Source organism: Pseudorca crassidens, chromosome 19, assembly GCF_039906515.1.
Source record: "Pseudorca crassidens isolate mPseCra1 chromosome 19, mPseCra1.hap1, whole genome shotgun sequence".
NCBI classification, from domain to species: domain Eukaryota; kingdom Metazoa; phylum Chordata; class Mammalia; order Artiodactyla; family Delphinidae; genus Pseudorca; species Pseudorca crassidens.
The window spans coordinates 17,973,837-18,000,871 of record NC_090314.1 but is presented as its reverse complement, the minus strand read 5'-3'; the positions used below and the strand labels follow the sequence as shown (position 1 = coordinate 18,000,871).

Below are 27,035 nucleotides of genomic sequence, written 5' to 3'. Positions count from 1 at the left end.
CTAATCTTTCTTTTCCCCTCAGAGAAGGAGAAACTTGGGCTTGTTTTTTTAAATTTTATTTTGTTTTATTTGTTTTGTTTTTAATGCTGAGGGGAAGTTGCCGTTTGAGAATGGTTGACGATATAGGTGAAAAGAGTAATGACTGACTGACTTGCAAAGCAAGGACCCTTACTAGGAGAGGGAACATTTAGAACAAATTACATGTACATCCGGCTGAAGCAGAGAGCTTGTTTTTTCTGATCACAGCCAATGTACTTTCCTAGTTTATTGTAACTTCCAACAACTGTTCTGGTGTACATTTTCACTCACAAATCTCACACAACAGATCTATTCATCTCAGTTGTTTTACTGATTGAAGAACCAAGATTTTTTATGACTGCACCTTAGGCATACCTTTTGGTTCTTGAATAAAATTTCTCTTTGTGGCCGACTGGAGGGGTTTTCCCCTAAAAAAATGTTTTTCATTTAAAAAAATGAGAAGCACTACCTCTTCCCTTAGAACTCTTTAGTTTGTTTACTGCACTTGTTACTCAACCTACTCAATCCACAAAAACTTTTCAAGAATTTGTCCCTTTCCTACCATCGCTAACTATAGGATGGTTTAGCTCTGTATTTCCAACTCTTGTTACAGTTCCAAAAATTATTATAAACGTTTAGAATCTGAAAAACTCAGTTACATACTGATTACGCTGACCAGCTTACCTCTGAATTCCACGGAGGGATTGAAATAAGGTGTGTAAGAAGGGGGCTATTCAACATGTCAGGGCAAGCTTCTCATTCGCAGGGTTTTCTGGGGGGGACGGATATTTTGGGAGTGGGAAAAGCAAAGGAGAAGAGCAGATAAGCTCTTCTTTCTTAGATTTCAGGGTGAAATGAATGCACCTGACGCTTCTTTCTTAGATTTCAGGGTGAAATGAATGTACCTGACGCCCACGTGGCAGAACGGCTCCGCCAGGTGAGCGAGGCCGGACTGGAGACAGGACGGAACTCTGGGCCATTCTGGAGACTCCGCCCAGTGTAAGCACTCGCGCGCTCCCGTGAGGGCGTGCACGCGTACGCAGTCTTGCCTCGCGCAGGGTCGAGCCTGTCAGGCGGGAAATCTCGCGAGATTGGAGACTGGGATGACTGTCGGGAGGAGGGGAGTGGTGTCTGGGAAGGGGGGGGAATCTGGGCAGCGGCCGGGCTCTGTGGCTTCAGGGCTCGGAGAGAGAGAGAGGGAGGGTGGCAAAGAGAGTGAGTCGGTGCCGCCGCCTGCCTAAGGAGAGAGGAGGGGTCCTGCTTGCCTGCGCCCTTCGCGGGCCGAGAGCGCGAGGCACCCGCGAACCTCTGAGGCCTCCAGCCCCTGGGGACCCCGCCCCGCCGGCCGGCCGGCCCGGGGCCTCTCTTCCCTTTGTGAGCGCCCCCTTCCCAGGGGTGGTGGTGGCTGAGGTCTGTGCGTGGGCCCGCCCGCCGACGGGCCGCGGCGGGGGACCGAGAGGGCCTCGGCTGTGTGAGGACGGGAGGCGGCCGAGGCCCGGGCCGGTTCCCCCGAGGCGGCGGCGGCTGCTCCCGGCACTTCCCCGCGCCATCTTAGCTGAGTCCAAGCGCTGAGGGCGCCTCCTCGACCCCGGTAGTCCTTTCGCCCCCCCCCCCCCGCCCCTTGTCGCAGAGCTTGGGCTGGGCGGCTTGCTGGGGCTCCGGGGGGGGGGGCGGCGGTCTGTCGCCTGGCCCCCTCCTCCTCCTCACTCCTCGCCCTCCAGCGTAGCGGCTACCCAAGCGCTGCAGGGGGCTGTGGCTGCCTGCTCCGCCCCAGACCTGTCGGCGAAAGGGTAAGGGCACCTCTGCCTTGGGAAAGGGAGACATGGAGGGGGCGGGGAAATTCGGCCCACTTTGGCCGCTGCGCGGAAGAAGGGATGTGGGGGTGGGGTGGGGGAGGGAGACAAGGAGGGTCTGTGATTCTGTGGGTGGGGTGAAGAAGCTGGTGAGCTGGGCGCCCTCCCGTTTTGAGGGGCAAGAGCAATTACATTCCTCTTTCCTGAGGGTTACCGGAAGGGGTGGTAGAAGAGGATGTCTCGAGGAAGGTGTGGCCCTTCTAGGGAGACTGGGTTGATGTGCACCCCGATTTAAAGGCGCGAGGTCCCTTTCCCTTCTGATTTCTCTGCTCCTCCCTCTCCTCCTTTGTAGTGTCTGTGAATTCTTGGGAAGGGAGACCGCTCTGGGTAGTCTACTGGGTGGATTCCCACCCTCCCTCCTTGCTCGGGAAATCTGTACCCCTCTTCTCTAGGGATGATGGAAGCGTTTCTTTCCCTCAACCCTTCCCCATTCTTTAGTCTACTGCAGTGCTGCAGAAGTCCAAGGCAGTTTCTTCATACACAGGCCCGTGTATACACTGAAGGGAGGGGGAGCAAGAGAGGGAAGTAATGGCGCTTCCCTTAGAAAGGTTACCCCTTTTCCTTTGGTTTTAAATCGATAACGGTACTGGTTTAATACTCTTCCCCTGAGATCTGTCCCTGGGAAGTATGTCTGTTACTGTTGGGGGGGCTACGGCCTCTCAAGAGAGACCCTGCCATGTTAGAACAGTTTTGATGTCTCTCTCTTTTCAAAACACTGGGTTGACTTTTTTTGTGTGTGAGCATATTGGGTTTTCGTTAGGATTAAAATAAAATAATTTTGTACTCCCTCATTTCCCTCTTTTTTTTTCTTCCTATGACTTTTGTAATTCTTGAAGAATTATTAAAGATTATTATACACAGACAGGCTGTCTGATGGACATTCCTTCTCCCTGAGCTGTGAATTTTTAGGGTTAATACTATTTTGTATACATTGAAATCGGAATTTTCCGAAAATGATTAGGTTACAAACCTTTCTGTTGAAAATGCCTTGTTTCTTAATGTAATAAAAATTAATAAAGATTAATTTGCCTAATGATATTGTGATAGGATCTGTATTCTGTAGTCAGTAAGTCGTTTTTCCACTTCTTTTGCTTCATGTCATATTTGTTTAAAACAAATCATCTTATCTGGTTTACAGTAGTACTTGTTGGTTTTGTTTAGTAGAGTAGAAATAAATTTAAAAAAAATTAACATTCTGGAAGTGTGTTGCCAAGTTCTTGTGACCAAAGAGTAGTCTTGAAATCTACAGTTGATACTTTTTTCTTTAAGTATTTAGAGTTACTGATGAAGTGATTTCAAAATGTTCCGTACATGAATATTCATATAATTAAATAACTTTTATACAAAGTGATGAAGGTGACTAAACTAACTACAGAGATCTTGTCTTGACGTTTTACTAGCAAGTTGTATTTGGTGTTTAAGCTTTACTTAGTGGGTGACTTGTTTTTAAATACTTCCAAATGCCATCTGCATATTACATTGTCCATCAGAGCTTTTTTGGTGTTTGTTGTATTTTGAAACCTGTTTTAAGACAGGTATTTAAAGATGTTAGTAGTAGTGGTGTTAAGCATTAATTTAGTTTCTGTCATCTTATTTCATGATTTTAATATAGGGAGACACATTAATGGTATGTTAAATCAGTTTTTATTGTTTTTCCTCAGCAAATGGAATTCTCCTTACTTTATTCTCTTTTGATTTTTATCTGAACTCATTTTAACTTAAACAGCACTTCTCATTTGAATCTTTATTTCATGGCACAAAGCTGCATGTTGTGGTGTGTAGTTTTCCCCTCTTTGGCAAATTGTGAGGTAAAGTCTAATTCCTGTGTTATGGCTTGTTGGTAATTAATTCATATATACTAGCATGTATAAACCCAAGCATACTGCTCAGTAAAAAGTGACTGTTTTTGTCTTCGAAAGGTGAAGGCAGAGGGGATTTATCAATAAGGGCTACAAAACTTAAGGATGTACACTGGATATAGGTAAACTACTTGCTATATATCAGCATACTAGAACTAAGAGGTACTCTTTAGAACAACTATGAAGAAACCCTTTTCAGTAGTTGGTAGGAATTCGGTTAAAGGTGGTAAAACTATGTTCATGACCAATTAGATAAATTCATTATTAAGGAAAAACTGTCTGCGGGTTATTGCAGGTGAGTTCTGATGCCCCTGTCAGAAAGAGAAACTAAGAGCTGTTAGTCTGAGTTAATTGATTCCAGATTATATGGTACCTCTTGGGTTTCTAGTTATCTACAAAATGGCAGTGTACATCACTTCCTGTTCTTTCACAACTGATTCTCTGAATTCCCTCTTAGTGACTTAATTTTTGGCATTCTGATACCTGATTTGTTAATTTGGTTATAATTCTCATGTTTTATAGATGGAAGAATTTCTAAGAATCAATTGGGTTTAAAGGCTTTGTATAGTGTAGGATTATCTTGACAGTAACTAAATTTCCTTCCAAATTAAAGGATAGTTTCTCAAACAGATTTAAACTGAGAGGTTTTAAAGAAATACAGCAATATACAGGACCAAAAGTATGAGTGAATTGAATAGAAAATAATTATTGTATTTTCTGTAATATATATTTTGGGAGAACTGTAGATGTGGCAGTTAACTGACCATGTTAATATAAAACAAGTTTTCTTTACATCAAGGTATATACATGATATTTGGTCCCATGCTGTGATGCCATCCCAGTAGTAAGAAAGAAACTGATTACTTACAGAATACTAGGACTGAATACTCTTAACTAACCATAAAAAGTGTAATTTATTTTAAGAATTTGCTGGTACTTAGTAGATATGAATACTTAGTAAATCCAGAAGTTATCTAGGGGGCCAACTGTTGGCATTGAAATTAGATTTGAGATTAATCTGTTATTCAAATTAATAAATTCTTTGTTTTTCATTTGACTGCTCTGTATAGTAAAATCATTTTATTTCTCCTCTGTATATCTTTTTGGTTATCAGTAGTCTGTTGTAATAATTGTACTCATACTGATTTAACCTTTTAGAAATTAGGAGCTTTTTTCTATGTATAAGGTAAGGGCTGCTATTCAGTTCAGGATCATATATGAATGCATCTCTTCTAAAAAGTGTCAATTCTGTAGTTAAGTCTTGCATAAAATTGAGATTGTTCCATTAAGCAGAGTGCCAACGTATGTTCGTCTGCCTTTAGGTTTCTGTACTTGTTCATGGCTGGATTATTTTTTTATATTCTTCAAGATTTCAAATTCTAAAAATGTAAGTGTAAAAGATACAAACCTCTATTCATTCCATTATATTGGATTAAAATATTTTAATTTTAATGATAAAAATTGATATTTAATATCATTAAAGTGTTTCATACCTTTTTAAAAAATCCACATGAATTTAAATGTTGTGTGGAGGGGCTAGAAACAATTACTTTCAATTGGGATGTTCTTTTAACATTTGGTAACAATTATTTCTGTATCAGTCTCTTCTGTTTGTGCTAGAAGCAGACTTTTTGTTCTGAAATACAGTTTAAGGCTGCATTTTCTTAACTAGTGACAAAATTAAGCGGCCCATAAAAGGTGGAAAGGTTTTTCACAATATAAAAAATTTATGTGGCATGTAAATAAAGTTAATAAAAGTACAGGTTACTAGGTACTTTGCATAATTAATATATAGCCTGTTAAAAATGCCAGTAGCAGTGACATTGTTATAAAAGCATAACTACATTTAATTGGCCTCTAACTTATCTTTAAAGCTGAGAAGGGGCTGAATTTTCTTTTTGATAAAATTATTCAATATGATTATGTTGTGCAGATTCAGAAGTAGATGAATTACTTCATTTAGAAAGACATGCAAAGTTTAGTTTCTAAGAAAAACATCAACAGATACTGGAATGGAACAAAATATTCGGGTCTGCAGCCACCAATAATACAACTGTCACTTAATATATCTTAATTTTACCATTTATTAGCTGTGTAACTTCTTTATATAACATTTTTAAGCCTCACTTTCCCTGTCTATAAAATGAAAATAATGCCTACTTTATAAGGTTGCTAGGTTTAAATGGGATAACCCTTGTTAAGTACCTAATGTATTGTTTGATACATAGTAAGCACCCAATAAGTTGTTGGCTGTCACATATTAGCCACTTAATAAATGTTTACAAATGAAAATAGTGTGTCTAATATTTAAGAATGAATTACATTCCATAATTTTGATTTGAAGTTGGATTTATACATTTGGAGCTCAACGTATATTTTTTAAAGAAATGGTTCGAATTTCTAACCAAGAATAGCTTACAAACTTTTTTGTACCTGAAATGGACTACTATGTAGTTCTATAAGAGATTTTCTTTTTCCTTTGCTGGATGTAAAACCTGTCCTAAAGAACAAAATTTCCTTCCTCTTTGGTACTTCATTTGTTTATTTAAGTCTTTTGCTATCATACTTCTACTTCCTGGAACTCTTTTCACCATCCCTGGCTTTGAGGGAATCCAAAGTACTCATGCTCTCCTAAGCGTTTTTTTTAGGTATGTTTTGTAGGTATGTCTCATCTTGAAAGTGCTTTATATTCCACAATATATTAATTCAGCAAATGTTAAGTGATGATTACATGCCAATAAGGTTTGGTCCCTGCCCTGGAGGAATTCTGTCTTCTCACTTTTTCCACTTCCTAAATAGTTTTCTCAAACCAGATATTCAGAGGAAAGCAAGGATCTTCCTGTGGTTGTCAGTTCCTCTAAGCCAGTGCTTTTCAAACTTCAGGTTGTGACCCATTAGTGACTTGTCAGTTCAACTTACTGGGTCACAACACCAATTTTTTTAAATAAAAAATAATGGGAAATACCAGAGTGTGTTGTGTAAGTAAGGGTGAGCATTGTAATGGGAAACTTTTTTTGGCTTTATTTTTATGTGTTCTGGGTTCACAGATAAATTTTTTTGAAGTTTCTTTTTGAACTCATGCTTTTTACTTCTAATTGCATATTTCTGAAGTATGAATATGCTTGTTTTTTCTTTTTCTTTCAACAATTCTCCTTTCAATCTCTCCTGATTCTAGTCTCTAGTCTATTTGTTAGTTATGTTGCACATATTTACCGTTCCTAGGTCTCAAAGCTTGTTGGGGTACTGATAGGTCCTGGGCAGGATACCAGCAGTTTTGGGTATGATGATAACTTCTGAGATTTTTATATTGGGGAGCATGTTATCACATGCTCTAATGTCACGTCTTATGTATGTGAGGGCAATTTCTCATGAATTGCAGGATTTATTTTAAAAAAAAACTTTATTTGGAGCATAATAAAATATCTTTTATTTTTATTTGAGTCATATATAGATTTAATTTTAAACTATTAATTGCACTATATATATGTTTGTTTATTTGTTTGTTTGTTTTTTTGCGGTACGCGGGCCTCTCACTGTTGTGGCCTCCTGTTGCGGAGCACAGGCTCCGGACGCGCAGGCTCAGCGGCCACGGCTCACGGGTCGAGCCGCTCCGCGGCATGTGGGATCTTCCCAGACCGGGGCGTGAACCCGTGTCTCCTGCATCGGCAGGCGGACTCTCAACCACTGCGCCGCCCTATTAAGTATTTTTAAAAAATTTCAGTGTGCTTCAGTGCATTACATCTAATGATATCCTTATATTTTGGTTGATTTTTTTTTTAGTTCACTTATGGTGGTAGTTACGAGTCTCTAGTTTGTATTTTGGACTGATTTTTTCCAGTTTGTTTCCACTGAAGCAGAGAAAGGTTTTAGAAAAAGTTGATGAACAGCATTACTAAACAAGGTCAAGGTTTTTCCTTTTTTACACTTGGGAATTTAGTGTCACTCAAAATTGGAAAACTTGTCTCTTTGCCAAAAGCATCCATATTTTTGATTGTAAAGACTAAAACTACTTATTAACCTGTAATGGTACTTGATAAGGAAACTTTACTCTTCACTGTTGCACTCTGTATAGTATGTGTTACAGTATTTAATATACTGCGGTTAAGGAAGCTCATGCTGTGTAAATGGTAGATGATGATTGTGATGTTTTTTATAGGGAACATCACATTATTGGAGTACGGTATTTCAGTTGGTTTTGTTTCTTACAATTCAAGGGTTTTGAGTCCTGGGGGCGCAGTATAATGTGCTCACTCTCAGATTCTTTACTTTGACATATGTGCTTGTTACTGATGATAATTTTTCCATTACCCAGAAAAGCACAAGTAATTTGAAAATACCGTAATGAAAAGATCCTTTTATCTTTAGTTTAGATACTGACAAAATATTTCTGTGTATTATGTGTGAAAGTTCAGTTCTATGAAATAATGCCATAAAACTTAAATCAAGAGTAAAAAGATTTTAAGGAAAAGATGGGAAAATTTTCTATTTAGGAAAGAAATGTTCTGTAGTAGAGAAACTTGAATGCTAGCAATAGAAAGTATAGAATTTGGATATTTCTTTGTTTATGTGGCATTTTGATTGAACTGATTATGCATATGCATACAAATGTATGGTAAACTGGTTGGAGAGGTCCACTGCCTTCAAGAATAGCATGGTTTTAGGGGAAAACAAAAATATTGATCCACGAATTTTGTTTTTGTAATATGTATTAGATAATTTGATAAATTAGAAGAATAAGTTTCACAAGAGAGTTTATTACTGTAGTAAATGATGTTATACCAAAATCCTAAATAATGCATTGTTACCAAATGAATTTTTTTCTTTCTCTGGTTGAATACATGTGAAATACGTGTTGTTTATTATTTGATAATCAAATAAATGATAAGGGTGGTGGGCTTTTTAAAATTTGTTTTTTGTTTTCTTTCTGCATTTAGTAGTTTCAGTATCAGAAGTGAATTAGATTTTGTGTCTTTAAGGAAGACCAAATGTGATTTTTTTGCAATTGTTTTTTTCAGTCAACAAGAATGAACCTATGTTGGAAGTTAAATGTTTTGAGAACTTTAAATAGGAATCAAATAAAGAACTTTCATTTTTATTTATCAGATTTGAAATGTAGATGTATTAATAATGTATCATTCTCTCAAAAATTTAAGTTGGAGACTTAGTCTCCTAACATTTTACAGTCTGTCTACTCTAAAGAACTAAATTTAACAAGACATCTGGTTAATTTAAGAGCCTTGTAAATACACATTTTCTTTCAACCTTCCTGGAGATGGCATGGAATATATTAGGGGAGGAATGGTGAAATAGATACAGTAAGCAAACATCGAAAATGCGTTTTATGATTATCTTTGAGGTGGTAAATCCAGTCATTAACAATATAATGGTTCTGCTTTTGACGTACGACATGTTTATTAAATAATACAAAAACTGTCTAATTGTTTTTGACAATTAATATATTAAGGTACACCACCATTCTGTTTTTTTTTAACATGAATTATATTGGATTAATATTAGGTGAAATGGTATCCCAAATTTTAGTATCTATTATTCTACTTTATCTCATTCAAGTGGCATTGTGATATGAGATTATAACTTTTTTTTTTTGAAAAAGTGTTCTTTGTTAAATCCTTTTGAAGCATAGTCATTAAGCTCTTTGGTTTACTCATATTTGGTTTAAGCTTAATATAGAAATCAATTTCAGTTTAACACTTTGAGATACATAGGTTATAATTTATGATCTGTCGGTATGTACTATGAAAACACCAAATCAAAACAGTGATTGATGGAATTTGAATTTAAAGACTACCAGTATAACCATTATCTACATAGCTTTAGTATCAAAATAAGATTGTCATAACACATGTACTTATCATGTATCTTTTGAGTGCTGCATTCTAGGCACTGTACTTATCAAAATAGGTTCAGTGATGACACATCTATTTATTATACATTTTTGACTGCTATTTGCTAGATACTGTGTTGGGATACAGAAATGAGTACGATTTAATCTCTCCTGTTTTTTCAGTTCAACAGGGATACGGATTGCAAATAAATATATCATACAATAATGCAATGCAAAGTTTCGAAAACATGACAGTGTTGACATTTTAGGTAGGATAATTTATTGTGTGGATTTGTGCTGTGTATTATTAGATATTTTGAAGCATCCCTGGCCTTTACCCATTAGATTCCAGAAGCACTCCCTCTCCCCAGTTGTGACAATTAAAAATGTCTCCAGATATTGGCAAAAGTCCCCTGGGGAGTAAAATCAACTGTTATTGAGACTCACTGGTGTAGTGAATACTAAGGTACAAAGAACTGTCATCAGACAAGTGAAATAAAGTGAAGGGATGTTTAGGTGGAGTGACCCCTAAGGGAGTGCAGTTTTATATGGGTCTTGAAGAAAAGTAGGAGTGGAAAGGGAATTATATACCTGAGAGCATGAAAGATCAATGTCTATGAATGTAATTAGTAATAGTTTGTGGCTATAGGCTATTTATGTGGTTTGGGATGGAAATTCAGTAAAATGAAGCTGAAAAACTACTTTGGGGCCAAAACTTTTTTTTATTTTAATTTGATTTTATTTATTTTTTTATACAGCAGGTCCTCAACAGTTTTATACACATCAGTGTGTACATGTCAATCCCAATCGCCCAATTCATCACCGCCCCACCCCCACCCCCCCACCTCTTTCCCCCCTTGTTAGTTCTCTACATCTGTGTCTCAATTTCTGCCCTGCAAACCGGTTCATCTGTACTATTTTTCTAGGTTCCACATATATGCGTTAATATACGATATTTGTTTTTCTCTTTCTGACTTCACTCTGTATGACAGTCTCCAGATCCATCCACGTCTCTATAGATGACCCAATTTCGTTCTTTTTTATGGCTGAGTAATATTCCATTGTATATATGTACCACATCTTCTTTATCCATTCATCTGTTGATGGGCATTTAGGTTGCTTCCATGACCTGGCTATTGTAAATAGTGCTGCAGTGAACATTGGGGTGCATGTGTCTTTTTGAATTATGGTTTTCTCTGGCTATATGCCCAGGAGTGGGATTGCTGGATCATATGGTAATTCAACTTTCAGTTTTTTAAGGAACCTCCATACTGTTCTCCATAGTGGCTGTATCAATTTACATTCCCACCAACAGTGCAAGTGGGTTCCCTTTTCTCCACACCCTCTCCAGGATTTGTTGTTTGTAGATTTTCTGATGATGCCCATTCCAACTGGTGTGAGGTGATACCTCGTAGTTTTGATTTGCATTTCTCTAATAATTAGTGATGTTGAGCAGCTTTTCATGTGCTTCTTGGCCATCTGTATATCTTCTTTGGAGAAATGTCTATTTAGGTCTTCTGCCCATTTTTGGATTGGGTTGTTTGTCTCTTTAATATTGAGCTGCATGAGCTGTTTATATATTTTGGAGATTAATCCTTTGTCCGTTGATTTCGTTTGCAAATATTTTCTCCCATATTGAGGGTTGTCTTTTCGTCTTGTTTATGGTTTCCTTTGCTGTGCAAAAGCTGTTAAGTTTTATTAGGTCCCATTTGTTTACTTTTGTTTTTATTTCCATTACTCTAGGAGGTGGATCAAAAAAGATCTTGCTGTGATCTATATCAAAGAGTGTTCTTCCTATGTTTTCCTCTAAGAGTTTTATAGAGTCTGGTCTTACATTTAGGTCTCTAATCCATTTTGAGTTTATTTTTGTGTATGGTGTTAGGGAGTGTTCTAATTTCATTCTTTTACATGTACCTGTCCAGTTTTCCCAGCACCACTTATTGAAGAGAATGTCTTTTCTCCATTGTGTGTCCTTGGCTCTTTTGTCATAGATTAGTTGACCATAGGTGCGTGGGTTTATCTCTGGGCTTTCTGTCTTGTTCCATTGATCTATGTTTCTGTTTTTGTGCCAGTACCATATTATCTTGATTACTGTAGCTTTGTAGTATAGTCTGAAGTCAGGGAGTCTGATTCCTCCAGCTCCATTTTTTTCCCTCAAGACTGCTTTGGCTATTCGGGGTCTTTTGTGTCTCCATACAGATTTTAAGATTTTTGGTTCTAGTTCCATTAAAAATGCCATTGGTAATTTGATAGGGATTGCATTGAATCTGTAGATTGCTTTGGGTAGTATAGTCATGTTCACAATATTGATTCTTCCAATCCAAGAACATGGTATATCTCTCCATCTGTTGGTATCATCTTTAATTTCTTTCATCAGTGTCTTATAGTTTTCTGGTCTTTTGTCTCACTAGGTAGGTTTCTTCCTAGGTATTTTATTCTTTTTGGTAAATGGGAGTGTTTCCTTAATTTCTCTTTCAGATTTTTCATCATTAGCGTATAGGAATGCAAGAGATTTCTGTACATTAATTTTGTATCCTGCAACTTTACCAAATTCATTGATTAGCTCTAGTAGTTTTCTGGTGGCATCTTTAGGATTCTCTATGTATAGTATCATGTCATCTGCAAACAATGGCAGTTTTACTTCTTCTTTTCCAATTTGTATTCCTTTTATTTCTTTTTCTTCTCTGATTGCCATGGCTAGGACTTCCAAAACTATGTTGAATAATAGTGGTGAGAGTGGACATCCTTGTCTTGTTCCTGATCTTAGAGGAAATGCTTTCACCATTGAGAATGTTGTTTGCTGTGCGTTTGTTGTATATGGCCTTTATTACGTTGAGGTAGGTTCCCTCTATGCCCACTTTCTGGAGAGTTTTTATCATAAATGGGTGTTGAATTTTGTCAAAAGCTTTTTCTGCAACTATTGAGATGATCATATGGTTTTTCTTCTTCAGTTTGTTAAAATGGTGTATCACATTGATTGATTTGCTTATATTGAAGAATCCTTGCATCCCTGGGATAAATCTCACTTGATCATGGTATATATGATCCTTTTAATGTGTTGTTAGATTCTGTTCGCTAGTATTTTGTTGAGGATTTTTGCATCTATACTCATCAGTGATATTGGTCTGTAATTTTCTTTTTTTGTAGTGTCTTTGTCTGGTTTTGGTATCAGGGTGATGGTGGCCTCATAGAATGAGTTTGGGAGTGTTCCTTCCTCCGCAGTTTTTTGGAAGAGTTTGAGAAGGATGAGTCTTAGCTCTTCTCTAAATGTTTGATAAAATTCACCTGTGAAGCCATCTGGTCCTGGACTTTTGTTTGTTGGAAGATTTTTAATCACAGTTTCAATTTCATGACTTGTGATTGGTCTGTTCATATTTTCCATTTCTTCCTGGTTCCGTCTTGGAAGGTTATACCTTTCTAAGAATTTGTCCATTTCTTCCAGGTTGTCCATTTTATTGGCATAGAGTTGCTTGTAGTAGTCTCTTAGGATGCTTTGTATTTCTGCAGTGTCTGTTGTAAATTCTCCTTTTTCATTTCCAATTTTATTGATTTGAGTCCTCTCCCTCTTTTTCTTGATGAGTCTGGCTAATGGTTTATCAATTTTGTTTATCTTCTCAAAGAACCAGCTTTAAGTTTTATTGATCCTTGCTATTGTTTTCTTTGTTTCTGTTTCATTTATTTCTGCTCTGATCTTCATGATTTCTTTCCTTCTGCTAAGTTTGGGTTTTGTTTGTTCTTCTTTATCTAGTTCTTTAGGTGTAAGGTTAGATTGTTTATTTGAGATTTTTCTTGTTTCTTGAGGTAGGTTTCTATAGCTATAAATTTCTCTCTTAGAACTGCTTTTGCTGCATCCCATAGGTTTTGGATCATCGTATTTTCATTGTCATTTGTCTCTAGGTATTTTTTTATTTCCTCTTTGATTTCTTCAGTGATCTCTTGGTTATTTAGTAACGTATTGTTTAGCCTCCATGTTTTTGTGTTTTTTACGTTTTTTTCCCTGTAATTCATTTCTAATCTGATAGCGTTGTGGTCAGAAAAGATGCTTGATATGATTTCAATTTTCTTAAATTTATTGTGGCTTGATTTGTGACCCAAGATGTGATCTATCCTGGAGAATGTTCCGTGCGCACTTGAGAAGAAAGTGTAATCTGCTGTTTCTGGATGGAATGTCCTATGAACATCAGTTAAATCTATCTGGTCTATTGTGTCATTTAAAGCTTCTGTTTCCTTATTTATTTTCATTTTGGATGATCTGTCCATTGATGTAAATGAGGTGTTAAAGTCCCCCACTATTACTGTGTTACCATCAATTTTCTCTTTTATAGCTGTTAGCAGTTGCCTTATGTGTTGAGGTGCTCCTGTGTTGTGTGCATATATATTTATAATTGTTATATCTTCTTCTTGGATTGATCCCTTGATCATTATGTAGTGTCCTTCCTTGTCTCTTGTAACATTCTTTAAAGTCCATTTTATCTGATATGAGTATTGCTAGTCCAGCTTTCTTTTGATTTCCATTTGCATGGAATATCTTTTTCCATCCCCACACTTTCAGTCTGTATGTGTCCTTAGGTCTGAAGTGGGTCTCTTGTAGACAGCATATAGATGGATCTTGTTTTTGTATCCATTCAGCAAGCCTGTGTCTTTTGGTTGGAGCATTTAATCCATTCACGTTTAAGGTAATTATCGATATATGTTCCTATGACCATTTTCTTAATTGTTTTGGGTTTGTTTTGTAGGTCCTTTTTCTTCTCTTGTGTTTCCCACTTAGAGAAGTTCCTTTAGCATTTGTTGTAGAACTGGTTTGGTGGTGCTGAATTCTCTTAGCTTTTGCTTGTCTGTAAAGCTTTTGATTTCTCCGTCGAATCTGAATGAGATCCTTGCCGGGTAGAATAATCTTGGTTGTAGGTTCTTTCCTTTCATCACTTTAAGTATATCATGCCACTCCCTTCTGGCTTGTAGAGTTTCTGCTGAGAAATCAGCTGTTAACCTTATTGGAGTTCCCTTGTATGTTATTTGTCATTTTTCCCTTGCTGCTTTCAATAATTTTTCTTTGTCTTTAATTTTTGCCAGTTTGATTACTATGTGGCTTGGCGTGTTTCTCCTTGGGTTTATCCTGTATGGGACTCTCTGCGCTTCCTGGACTTGGGTGGCTATTTCCTTTCCCATGTTAGGGAAGTTTTTGATTATAATCTCTTCAAATATTTTCTCGGGTCCTTTCTCTCTCTCTTCTTCTTCTGGGACCCCTATAATGTGAATGTTGTTGCGTTTAATGTTGTCCCAGAGGTCTCTTAGGCTGTCTTCATTTCTTTTCATTCTTTTTTCTTTATTCTGTTCCGTGGCAGTGAATTCCACCATTCTGTCTTCCAGGTCACTTATCCGTTCCTCTGTCTCAGTTATTCTGCTATTGATTCCTTCTAAATGAAATGTAGATTTCATTTCAGTTATTGTATTGTTCATCTCTGTTTGTTTGTTCTTTAATTCTTCTAGGTCTTTGTTAAACATTTCTTGCATCTTCTCGATCTTTGCCTCCATTCTTTTTCCGAGGTCCTGGATCATCTTCGCTATCATTCTGAATTTTTTTTCTGGAAGGTTGCCTATCTCCACTTCATTTAGTTGTTTTTCTGGGGTTTTATCTTGTTCCTTCATCTGGTACATAGCCCTCTGCCTTTTCATTTTGTCTATCTTTCTGTGAATGTGGTTTTTGTTCCACAGGCTGCAGGATTGTAATTCTTCTTGCTTCTGCTGTCTGCCCTCTGGGGGCCATATCTTTTTTAACTGTTTAATTGAGGCATAATTAATGCAGCAAAGTGTATAAATATTAAGTGTAAGCTTGTTGAATTTTTGCAGATGTATATTCTTATGTAGCCACCGTGCACAACAACATATGGAACATTTCTAGCATCTCTTACGTTTCTTGAAGGGCCGTTGCTGTGCTCCTATTTGATGTGAAAATCATATAAAAGCAGGGGTGTGGTATCATCAGATTTGTGTTTTAAAAAGATTACTCTGGAGTTGTGGAGAATAGATGGGCAAAAATTACACATAGGGAGTTTGGTTATAAGGTTATTAGAGAAGTCTAAATAAGGAGTAGAGCTGACATGATGGATTTTAGAGAGACTAAGGTGGAAATATTGATGGAATCAAGGGTTTACTAGAGGTAAGGGACAGGATACGTTGAGAATGACTCTTGGTAACAAGCAGTTCAAAGATTTCAGTGACTTTTAACAGGACAAACATTTTTTGCTTGACATGATGTATGTGTAGTGTGGGTTTGTGGGGGATTCTGTTTGATCTCACTACGTAGGGTCTCAGACTGATGGAGGCTCCATCACATGGTTCCATGATCTCCGTGGCAATGGGAAGGAGACTGTTGCTAATAACTTATTGGCTCTTAAAGTGTCTACCTAGAAGAGGGTCATGTCGTTTTGGCTTATTGTTCATTGGCCAAAGCAAGTCATATGGTCTTAAGAGATTTCACAGAGAGGGTAAGAAAGTGCAGTATGTCCTGAAGGGGAGAACTGAAATATTTCAGCTATGGTAAATATATGTCGTTTTGATTTACAGCTTATTTAGTCAGTTAAAAAGTGAATAATATTGAAATTTATGGTAAGAATTTTAGTAGTAACAAGAGCCACCATTTATTGAGCATTTACTGTGTGCCAGGTACTATTTATGTATTTTAAGATATATTTTTCATTTCAGTTTTTTACAACATCCCTGGAAGGTAGATGGCAGTTGCATTTTATAGAGGGGAAACTGATGCTCATGAGGTTAAATAACTTAAGATCACATAGCCAGGAGTATATGTAAAGCCTGAGCTAGTTGTACTCTATTTGGTTGAGTAGAACCTTCTTGGCAGTAGGGTAGAAGGAGGGAAAAAAACCCAAAACCTCTTTGATTGAATAATCAATCAAATATTGTTAATTCGACTTGTTGTTAATTAGGCTTAAATGAATTAACAGTGGTATTGTTCTTGTAAATAACATTTTGTCCTCCAAGATTTTTCTGAAATTTCACAAGTGTAGACTATTTAATTGCATTTTAAAGATTCACAGATTAGAAGCTGCTGTTTGTTATTCATTTATTCTGTTTTTTACCGCCTTCTGTCTGATTCCTGCGTATATTGCTCTACTTAACCTGTTCTCTAATTTTTTTTAAAATAAATTTATTTATTTATTTTTGGCTGCGTTGGGTCTTCGTTGCTGTGCGCGGACTTCCTCTTGTTGCGGCAGTCGGGGGCTACTGTTTGTTGCAGTGCATGGGCTTCTCATTGCAGTGACTTCTCTTATTGCAGTGGCTTCTCTTATTGCGGTGGCTTCTCTTGTTGCGGAGCATGGGCTCTAGGCTCGTGGGCTTCAGTAGCTGTGGCTCGAAGGCTCTAGACCGCAGGCTCAGTAGTTGTGGTGCACGGGGTTAGTTTCTCCGTGGCACGTGGCATCTTCCCAGACCGCGGCTCGAACCCGTGTTTCCTGCATTGGCAGGCAGATTTTTAATCACTGCGCCACCAGGGAAGCCCTTGTCTAATTTTCTGATTGTGAGAATCTTTCGTCAGTTCTTTGTATCTGAAATTCTAGTGTATGTGATTTATCTCTCTATTACTACCCTTAGTGAGAATTTCCTTTCAGGTATGTGAATTGCTAGTCATGGGGATGTGGGTAATTAGAATAAGAGGGAGTCTGGCTGTTGGGAATAGAAAATTCAAGTAGAAGGCTGAGTCAGGAGTAGGGATTTTTGTAAGAAAACCTTAGGAAAGATTAAAGGAAACAAGTAAATCTGATCTGTAAAACTGTCTTCTTACCTCCATTGGAAGGAAAGGGCTTATTTTTGAGAAGCTGACAGTACTTCAACATGAAGTTAATGGGCAGAGCTAAAGCTCTCTGTAGTGGGCAAGGTCTGTGAAAAATAAGTTAGTCAAAGCATTTCCATCATCCAAGCTGTCCTTGCATCCTTGGACCATGGTTGGCCTTTGGAAAATCAACTTTTGCCTTAAAAATTTTAAAGTCCTCAAATAATGAAAAAAAGTTAAATTGTTTAGAATAAGTTGTAACAATACATGATATAAAATTCAGAAGGTACAAAAAGATGGGACTTTGCTCGCCGTCCAGTGGTTAAGACTCTGAGGTTCCACTGCAGGGGGTGTGGGTTCCATCCCTGCTCGGGGAACTAAGATCCCACGTACCACGAGGCGCGGCCAAAAAAAAAAAAAGAGAAAAAAGAAAAATACATAGTTAGCAAATTAACTGTATGGTGTGCATAGCTAATATTGGATATATAAATGTTATTAGTATTCTCTTAGTCATTTAGTGTGTCCAAAAACATATGAAAAAACGTTTCTAAGAGCATAAATCTACTTGTGACGTCAGTCCTCCTGACCCTGTTTTCTTTTTTATATCTCAAGTGCCTAAAACATCAATTTGTTTATTAGGTAGATTTTCAGGGAGCAGGACTTTGACTCTCAGAGAGGGAGACTGACTCTCTGTTTGCAAAACACTGTGTTCAGTGTTAGAAAAAAAAATGTTCATAAAAGACAGGTTTAGAATTCACAAAAATAAATTCATGTGTGGTCCTTTATGCCCTCTGTTTCTTTGTAATACTTAACACTATTTACCATCTCCTTCCTTCTTAAAAATTTTATTTTACTGATTCTTCTTTCTGACTGCCCCTAACTGTAGATGTCTCAGCAGTTGATACTTTTCTTTCTCTCTCTGCTCCTCTTTCTCTCTCCTCTTTCCAGTGCCTCTCCCATCCCCATCCTATATGCCCAACTGCCTGTCTGAGATATCTTGTACTTCTTGGATATCTATAGGCACATCAGGTTCAACACATCTAAAATGAACTCATCTTTTTCATCCTCTTTCGCAAAAGGTTCCCCTTATTTACCCACCTGCTTCAATGCTAATAACACTTTTTTTTTAAAGTCAGCTTACTTTACCAAGGTATAATTTACTTGCAGTAAAATTCACACATTTTTAGCGTAGAGATCAATGGCTGTAACCATCAACCTAGTGAAGATGTAGAACAGTTTTATTTCATCTGAAAATTCCCTAGCAATCAGTCTCATTCCACTCTTATTCTTAGGCAGCCAGTGATGTGATTTCTGTTACTATGAATTAGATTTGTCTTTCCTAGAGTTTCGTAGAAATGGAATCACACAATATGTGGTTTTGTGCTTGGCTTCTTTCTCTTGGCATAATGTCTGTGATACTTATCCATTTTGTTGCGTGTATCAGCAGTTCATTTCTTCTGTTCCTTAGTAATATTCCTGAGTTTGGATATACCATAATATATTAATTCACTTGATTGATATTTGAATCTTTTCCAGTTTTTGACTTTTTTTTTTTTTTTTTTTTTTTCGCGGTAAGTGGGCCTCTCACTGTTGTGGCCTCTCCCGTTGCGGAGCACAGGCTCCGGACGCGCAGGCTCAGCGGCCATGGCTCACGGGCCCAGCCGCTCCGCGGCATGTGGGATCTTTCTGGACCGGGGCACGAACCCGTGTCCCCTGCATCGGCAGGCGGACTCTCAACCACTGCGCCACCAGGGAAGCCCTGTTTTGATTCTTTTAATCTCTTTCCTCACCTATATTCATCCAACAGATTGTGAAGTCATGGGGTTTCTTCCTTTGAAATATGTTTAACCCTTTGTTCTCTTTTCCAGGGATCTTTTTTTTTTTTTTTTGCGGTACGCGGGCCTCTCACTGTTGTGGCCTCTTCCGCTGCGGAGCACAGGCTCCGGACGCGCAGGCTCAGTGACCATGGCTCACGGGCCCAGCCGCTCCACGGCATGCGGGATCTTCCCGGACCGGGGCACGAACCCGCGTCCCCTGCATTGGGAGGCGGACCCTCAACCACTGCGCCACCAGGGAAGCCCTTTTCCAGGGATCTTTAACAGTGTTGTGAGAAGCTTTTTTTTTTTTTCTTGAAGCCTTATTTTAGGAGTAAGGGATAGAAGGGTGATTATGCAAATGGAGTCCTTGCTGAGTGAGGTTTATAGTCAGGTGGAAATGCTGACTGAAATTGGTGAGAAGATGGTACTGACATTGAAGGATGGGGAAAAGGAATGTTGCTGCTGAATGCTCTCTATCCCTGGTAAAGCACTGTTTTAGTCCCTGTTTTTGTTGGTAGGTTGAGATTGCCATTTTTTAGCTTGTTTTGATTTTTGTTTTGTTGTATATTCATGGGTATATATGTAGTGTGAGTGGTGAAAAAGAAAGGTTTTTTTCACGGATATTCTCATTATGTGACTACTTAACCCGGGCCTTGGCTTCATCATCGGTAAAATGGGGATAATAATTAATACCTGTCACATAGCGTTGTTAAGAAGATCAGGTGCGTTATTATATGTAAAGCTCTTAGAACAGTACCTGGCATGTTGTGTTCTATCAGTGTTAGCTAGTATGATTACCTTAATTCTAAGTTACTTAAAAGGCTGTCTTTTTCTCTCCCATTTCAGTTCCTCTTACATATTAATGTAAGATTTATCTCCTAACACACCACTCTTTGGCTACCTGTTCAAAGCTATAAAGCTGCTGTATTATTTGGCAACTATTTGTGTGTCGTTTTTTTCAATTGTGGTAAAATATACAAACAGTAAAGTGTAGAAATTAAATTTTACAAATGTATCTACCACTCAGACTAAGCTATAAAAGTTTCTAACATTACAGAAGCTTCCCTCTTGTCTCTTTCCCTTCAGTAACCACTCCTCCCACATCTGTTTTGACTTCTTTATCATAGATTATTTTTGCAAATATGTCCTTTTTAATTTTTCATTTATTTTTAAAAATATTTATTTAGCTGCGTCGGGTCTTAGTTGTGGCAGGCGGGATCTTTTGTCATGGTGAGCAGGCTCTCTAGTTGTGGCGTGTGGACTCAGTAGTTGTGGTACATGGGCTTAGTTGCCCCGTGGCATGTGGGATCTTAGTTCCCTGAGCAACGATTGAACTTGCATCCCCTGCATTGGAAGGCGGATTCTTAACCACTGGACTACCAGGGAAGTCTCTGTCCTTTTTTAAATTGAGGTGTAATTGACATACTAGTATCAGGTGTACAGCATGATTTGATAGCTGTATGTATTGTGAAATCATCACTGCAGTAATTCTAGTTAACAGTTGTCACCATACATAGTTACAGATCGTTTTTCTTGTAATGAAAACTTTTAACATCTACTCTCTTAGCAACTTTCAAGTATGCAATACAATATTATTAACTAGTCACTCTGCTGTACATTACATCCCTATGACATTTGTTTTATAACTGGAAGTTTGTACCTTTTGACCCACTTCACCCATTTTATCCACCCGCAGCCCCTGCCTCTCGCACCTGCCAATCTATTATGTGTATCTAGAGCTCCGCCCCACACCCCAATTCCACATATAAGTGAGATCACATGGTATTTGTCTTTCTCTGTCTGACTTATTTCACTTAGGGTCCATCCCTGTTGTTGCAAATGGCAGGATTTTCTTGTCTTTTTATGGCTGAATAATACTCCATTTTATATATGTGTGTATGTATGTATCGCACATTTTCTTTATCCATTCATTAATTGATGGACACTTAGGTTGTTTCCGTTATCTTGGCTGTTGTAAATGTTGCAGTGAACGTGGAGATGCATATATCTTGTAGTATTTTCATTTTCTTCAGATAAATACCCAGAAGTGGAATTGCTGGATCGTATGGTAGTTCTCTTTTTAATTTTTTAGAACCTCTGTACAGTTTTCCATAGGCTGCCTCAATTTACATTCCTACTAACAGTGTGCAAGGGTTCCTTTTTCTCCACATCCTTGCCAGCACATTTCTTTTCATTTGGGTAATAGCCATTTTAACAGATGTGAGGTGATATTTCATTGTGGTTTTGATTTCCATTTCCCTGATGATTAGTGATGTTGAGCAGCTTTTAACCTGTTGGTTAAAGCAATTAACCAACAGGTTAAAAGCTGCTGCAACAGGTTAATTGAGCAATTAACCTGTTGGCCATCTGTATGTCTTCTTTGGAAAAATGTCTGTTCATATCCTCTGCCCATGTTTAAATTGGATTGTATGTTTTTTTGCTCTTGAGTTGTACGAGTTTTTAAAAATATATTTAGGATATTAACCCCTTATCAGATATATGATTTGCAAATATTTTGTTTTAATAAATTTATTTATTTATTTATTTTTGGCTACTTTGGTTTTTTGTTGTTGTACGCGGCTTTCTCTAGTTGCGGCGAGCAGGGGCTGCTCTTCGTTGCGGTACGTGGGCTTCTCATTGCGGTGGCTTCTCTTGTCGTGGAGCATGGGCTCCAGGCTCACGGGCTCAGTAGTTGTGGCTTGCGGGCTCTAGGGCACAGGCTCAGTAGTTGTGGTGCACAGGCCCAGTTGCCCTGCGGCATGTGGGATCCTCCCGGACCAGGGCTCGAACCTGTGTCCCCTGCACTGGCAGGCGGATTCTTAACCACTGCGCCACCAGGGAAGCCCGCAAATATTTTTTTCCTGTTCTGTAGGTTGTCTTTATTTTCTTGTTGGTACAAATAATTATTTGTTTAATTTTAAGCTTATCCGTGATTGGCCCCTCCATATCTGTACAGTCTTATTTCCCATTACTGCTCAGCACACAGATTTTATTGCATCTGCTCTGCCTGTGTTCATGATGTCCCTTGGATGCCCTTCTGATCTCATCTGCCCTTTTCTCCCTGTCCATTCAAGTGTTCTTCCATGAAATTGTCCCCAACTGTTCCACTGTTCCAGCTTATATTATCCTTGTTTTTTTTTTTTTTTTTTTTTGTCCCCACCACACAGCATGTGGGATCTTAGTTCCTGGGCCAGGGATTGAACCTGTGCCCCCTGCGGTGGAAACACAGAGTCCTAACCACTGGACTGCCAGGGAATTTTCCCTGTCCTTGTTCTTATCTAAGTACTTTTTGGCTCATTATCAGTATCCCAGTTTAGTACTTAATGAGATATTCTCCTTTTTTGTAATTACGTAATTGTCTTAACTTTAGTGGGACAGTGGTTATTTTCTATTTCTCCCGTATGATGCCTAACATAGTATACATAGGACTAATTGTTGATGAGAATCTAATTGAATTTTTAAAGTTTAAGTTCTCCTAAGTGTTAGATAGCAACTAGCAGTCGTAGTAGACAGCTTGACAGTGAACTAGGACAACTATTTATAAAACTACACAAAGTAGGGCTTCCCTGGTGGCGCAGTGGTTGAGAATCTGCCTGCTAATGCAGGGGACACGGGTTCGAGCTCTGGTCTGGGAGGATCCCACATGCAGCGGAGCAACTAGGCCCGTGAGCCACAACTACTGAGCCTGCGCGTCTGGAGCCTGTTGTGCTCCGCAACAAGAGAGGCTGCGATAGTGAGAGGCCCGCGCACCGCGATGAAGAGTGGCCTCCACTTGCCACAACTAGAGAAAGCCCTCGCACAGAAACAAAGATGCAACACAGCAAAAATAAATACATTAATTAATAAACTCCTACCCCCAACATCTTCAAAAAAAAAAAAACTACACAAAGTAAAAAGCACATCTTCATGAACCTATGTAGATCTTGAGGCTATTCCAGTGTATTAGACTGCAGTAGAATGTGAAATTTAGAACTGAAAGGATCACAGAGATAATCTAATTAGGTTATTCTTACCCCCTCCTTAATGCTGAACCCATGGGAATTGCCTTTGTGAGTTCAGTAGGTCTGAACTTCCTGAGATTGTATGTAATTTGCCATGTATATATGTGCACACGTGCATTTTTCTATGGTGATAATCTGTAGCTTAATTGGATTTTCACAGGTATCTGTGGCTCTAGAACTGTTAAATATCCTGTGATCTAGCCAAAATATGACATTTCACAGATGAGACAACTGAGGCTCGGAGATAATTAAGACATAAGACGCTTACTCATATAGTCATTGTTATTCACAGTGATGATCCTGAGTCAACAGGAAAATATTATGTTCGGTGTGCTTTTCTTTAAAAAAAGAGAAACAAGACTGTATGGAAGATTCTCATACAGTTAGGAAATGTTTCTGTCCCAGATGGTTAAAACAAACTTTTAAAAAATTGAGATGAAATTCACATAACATTAAATTAATAATTTTAAAGCGAGCAATTAAGTGACGTTTAGTACACTCAAAGTATTGTGCAACTACCACCTCTTTCTAAGTTCCAGAGTATTTTACTTACCCCAGAAGCAAACCATTTACACATTAAGTAGTTGCTCCCTGTTTTCCCCTTTTCCTGCTCCTGATAACCACCAGTCTGTGTTCTGTCTCTGTAGATTTACCTATTCTCAGTATTTCATATAAATTGAATCATAGAACGTATGTATCTAACTTCTTTCACTAACATAATGTTTTGGAGGTTCATCCACATTTAGTACTTCATTCCTTTTTATGGGTGAGTAATATTCTGTTGTATACAGAATTGTATACACAATTTATCCGTTCATCTGTTAATGGACATTTGGGCTGTTTTTACCTTTTGGCTGTTGTGCTAGTGCTGCTGTGAACATGTGTATACGTGTACTTCTTTAAGTACCTGTTCTCAGTTCTCATGGGTTTATACCTAGGAGTGAAATTGCTGGGTCATACAGTAATTCTCTGTTTAACTTTGAGGAACTGCAAACTGTTTTCCACAATGGCTGAATGCACAGGGGTTCCACTTTCTCCACATCCATTCCAATAGTTGTTATTTTTCATTAACTTTTTTTTTAATGATAAACCATCCTCATGGGTATGAAATGCTACCTCTTTTGCTTTTGATTTCCATTTCCTTAGTGGCTGATGATGTTGAACATCTTTTCATTTGCTTATTGGCCTTTTGCATATCTTCTTTGGACAAATATAAACTTTTGATTCTCAAAGAAGAATATTTTAGTTACCAAGAAAAATCTTTGAAGATGTAAAATATTTGGTGTTACTGTATAATTAAGTGCCAAACTGGTACAAATACAACATACTATGCGTAATTAAAAGATGTGGGGCTTCCCTGGTGGTGCAGTGGTTGAGAATCCGCCTGCCGATGCAGGGGACGCGGGTTCGTGCCCCGGTCTGGGAAGATCCCACATGCCGCGGAGCGGCTGGGCCCGTGAGCCATGGCCGCTGAGCCTGTGCGTCCGGAGCCTGTGCTCCGCAACGGGAGGGGCCACAACAGTGAGAGGCCCGCGTACCGCAAAAAAAAAAAAGGAGATGTGGTGAGACTAGTTTAAACTTTGAGTTTAAAACCCCTTCTAATATTGTGTACAATTATAAATTTTAATGCAGATAAAGTAATTTGGGGGCTTTTCTCACTTCAAATATTTGAATATTGTCCTCTGACTTGGCATTGAAAGATGTTCGTTTGATTTTGTGCATGAAAAAAAGCACAACATTTGAAGTTATGCATATCAAATTACTTGATTTCAGGTGACTAACATAAAAACATATAATACATTAAATAGACAATAAAAATAAGCAGATGAAAATAAAGGTAGGATACTAAGATAAGTGCTGTAGTAAAATACACTGAAAGTATCCATGATGTTCACTTTTTTTTAGGTTTATTGAGCGGTAATTGATATATAAATAATTTCACATATTTAGTGTATACATTTTGATGAATTTGGACATAAGCATACACCTGTGATACCATCACCACAACCAGAGTATCCATCACCTCCAAAAATTTCCTTATGTTCTTTTGTCGTGTTATTTGTTTGTTTAGTCAACTAAACTTCAGTTTTAAAAAAAAGCTGAAGGTTTCCCTGGTGGCGCAGTGGTTGAGAGTCCGCCTGCCGATGCAGGGGACATGGGTTTGTGCCCCGGTCCGGGAAGATCCCACATGCCGTGAAGTGGCTGGGCCCGTGAGCCATGGCCGCTGAGCCTGCACGTCTGGAGCCTGTGCTCCGCAATGGGAGAGGCTACAACAGTGAGAGGCCCACGTACCGAAAAAAAAAAAAAAAAACAACTATGTTGAGTAAAATTTTAAAAAATGATTCAAGATTTTAGTTTCTCTCTTTGGAATTAAATTCAGTACCTTCTTTGGTACTTTAGAGAGGCAGATTTGAACTCATTGATTTTCTAAAAGGGGTATGCTTCTTCAAAGTAGGGTGATCTTTTACTTGTCTTCTATTATTTAATAAGTATTTGTTAAGTGAAATTTCAGTTGTTCGTGTATTTGCCTTCCCACTTAATCATTTCTGAATTCCCACATCTAGGAAAGGGCCTGGGACTTGGTAGCAGCCTAGTAAATATTGAATGAATTTGGTTTACTGGTTGGTTTTTTTTTTTTAATTAAGTTATTTATTTATTTATTTTTGACTGTGTTGGCTCTTTGTTGCTGTGCGTGGTGGGCTTTCTCTAGTTGCAGCGAGTGGGGGCTACTCTTCGTTGGGGTGTACGGGCTTCTCACTGTGGTGGCTTCTCTTTTTGCGGAGCATGGGCTCTAGGTGTGCGGGCTCAGTAGTTGTGGCTTGTGGGCTCTAGAGCTCAGGCTTCAGTAGTTGTGGCTTGTGGGCTCAGTAGTTGTGGCACACGGGCTTAGTTGCTCTGTGGCATGTGGAATCTTCCCGGACCAGGGCTCGAACCTGTGTCCCCTGCATTGGCAGGAGGATTCTTAAGCACTGCACCACAAGGGAAGCCCTTCTGGTTGGTTTTCATGTTGTCTAGTTGTGTCAAATGAAAGCAAGTTGGTTCAAGCTTGACAAATAAGAATGCTTTATCTACATGAAGTTCCTCTTCCCACATGAGTTATTATATATATTTGATATTGGCACTTGGAGCATTATTATACCTTATTGTTAATGATTTGCTAAGATAATTATATCTTTTAATGTATGGTCAAAACTGACATATCTCCCCCTAAAGTTTTACACATTTTAAAGGATATTTTGCCCCTCTTTTTTGGTAATCGTCCTTTTACTTAAAGAAGTATTACAATAATTGCTTAGAATAAAATGCATCTCTCAGTTTGCTAATATTCTGGCATACCATAAAAATTCATTAACTACAAAGGAATAGGTATTGTGAAAATTTAATATTTCTTCCATAGGATTATTTATAAAAATCAAAGTAAATGCTGGAATATCATTTTAATACATAGCTATTGGGTAAGGGCTTATAAGTTTGGTGATTTTACTAGAGAGTCAGGAATTCTTTTTTTTAAAATTTTTATTGGAGTATAGTTGATTTACAATGTTGTGTTAGTTTCAGGTGTACAGAGGAGTGAATCAGTTATACATATACATATATCCACTCTTTTTTAGATTCTTTTCCCATTTAGGGCATTACAGAGTATTGAGTAGAGTTCCCTTTGCTATGCAATAGGTCCTTATTAGTTATCTATTTTATATGTAGTAGTGTGTATATGTCAATCCTAACCTCCCAATTTATCCCCCCCTTCCCCCCTGGTAACCATAAGTTTGTTTTCTACATCTGTGACTCTGTTTCTGTTTTGTAAATAAGTTCATTTGTACCATTTTTAGATTCCACATATAAGCAGTATCATATA

The 27,035-nt window shown here is 38.2% G+C and overlaps 1 protein-coding gene across 3 annotated transcripts in view; it reads left to right on the top strand.

Annotated features, from left to right (window-relative positions):
- The first annotated feature begins 1,125 nt into the window (after positions 1-1,125).
- Positions 1,126-27,035, top strand: part of TAOK1 (TAO kinase 1) — a 149,629-nt gene continuing 123,719 nt past the window's right edge. For all 3 annotated transcript variants that reach the window (XM_067715353.1, XM_067715351.1, XM_067715352.1), the window contains exon 1: positions 1,126-1,808. The gene's annotated coding sequence lies outside the window, so the exon portion shown is untranslated. The remainder of the gene's footprint in view (positions 1,809-27,035) is intronic.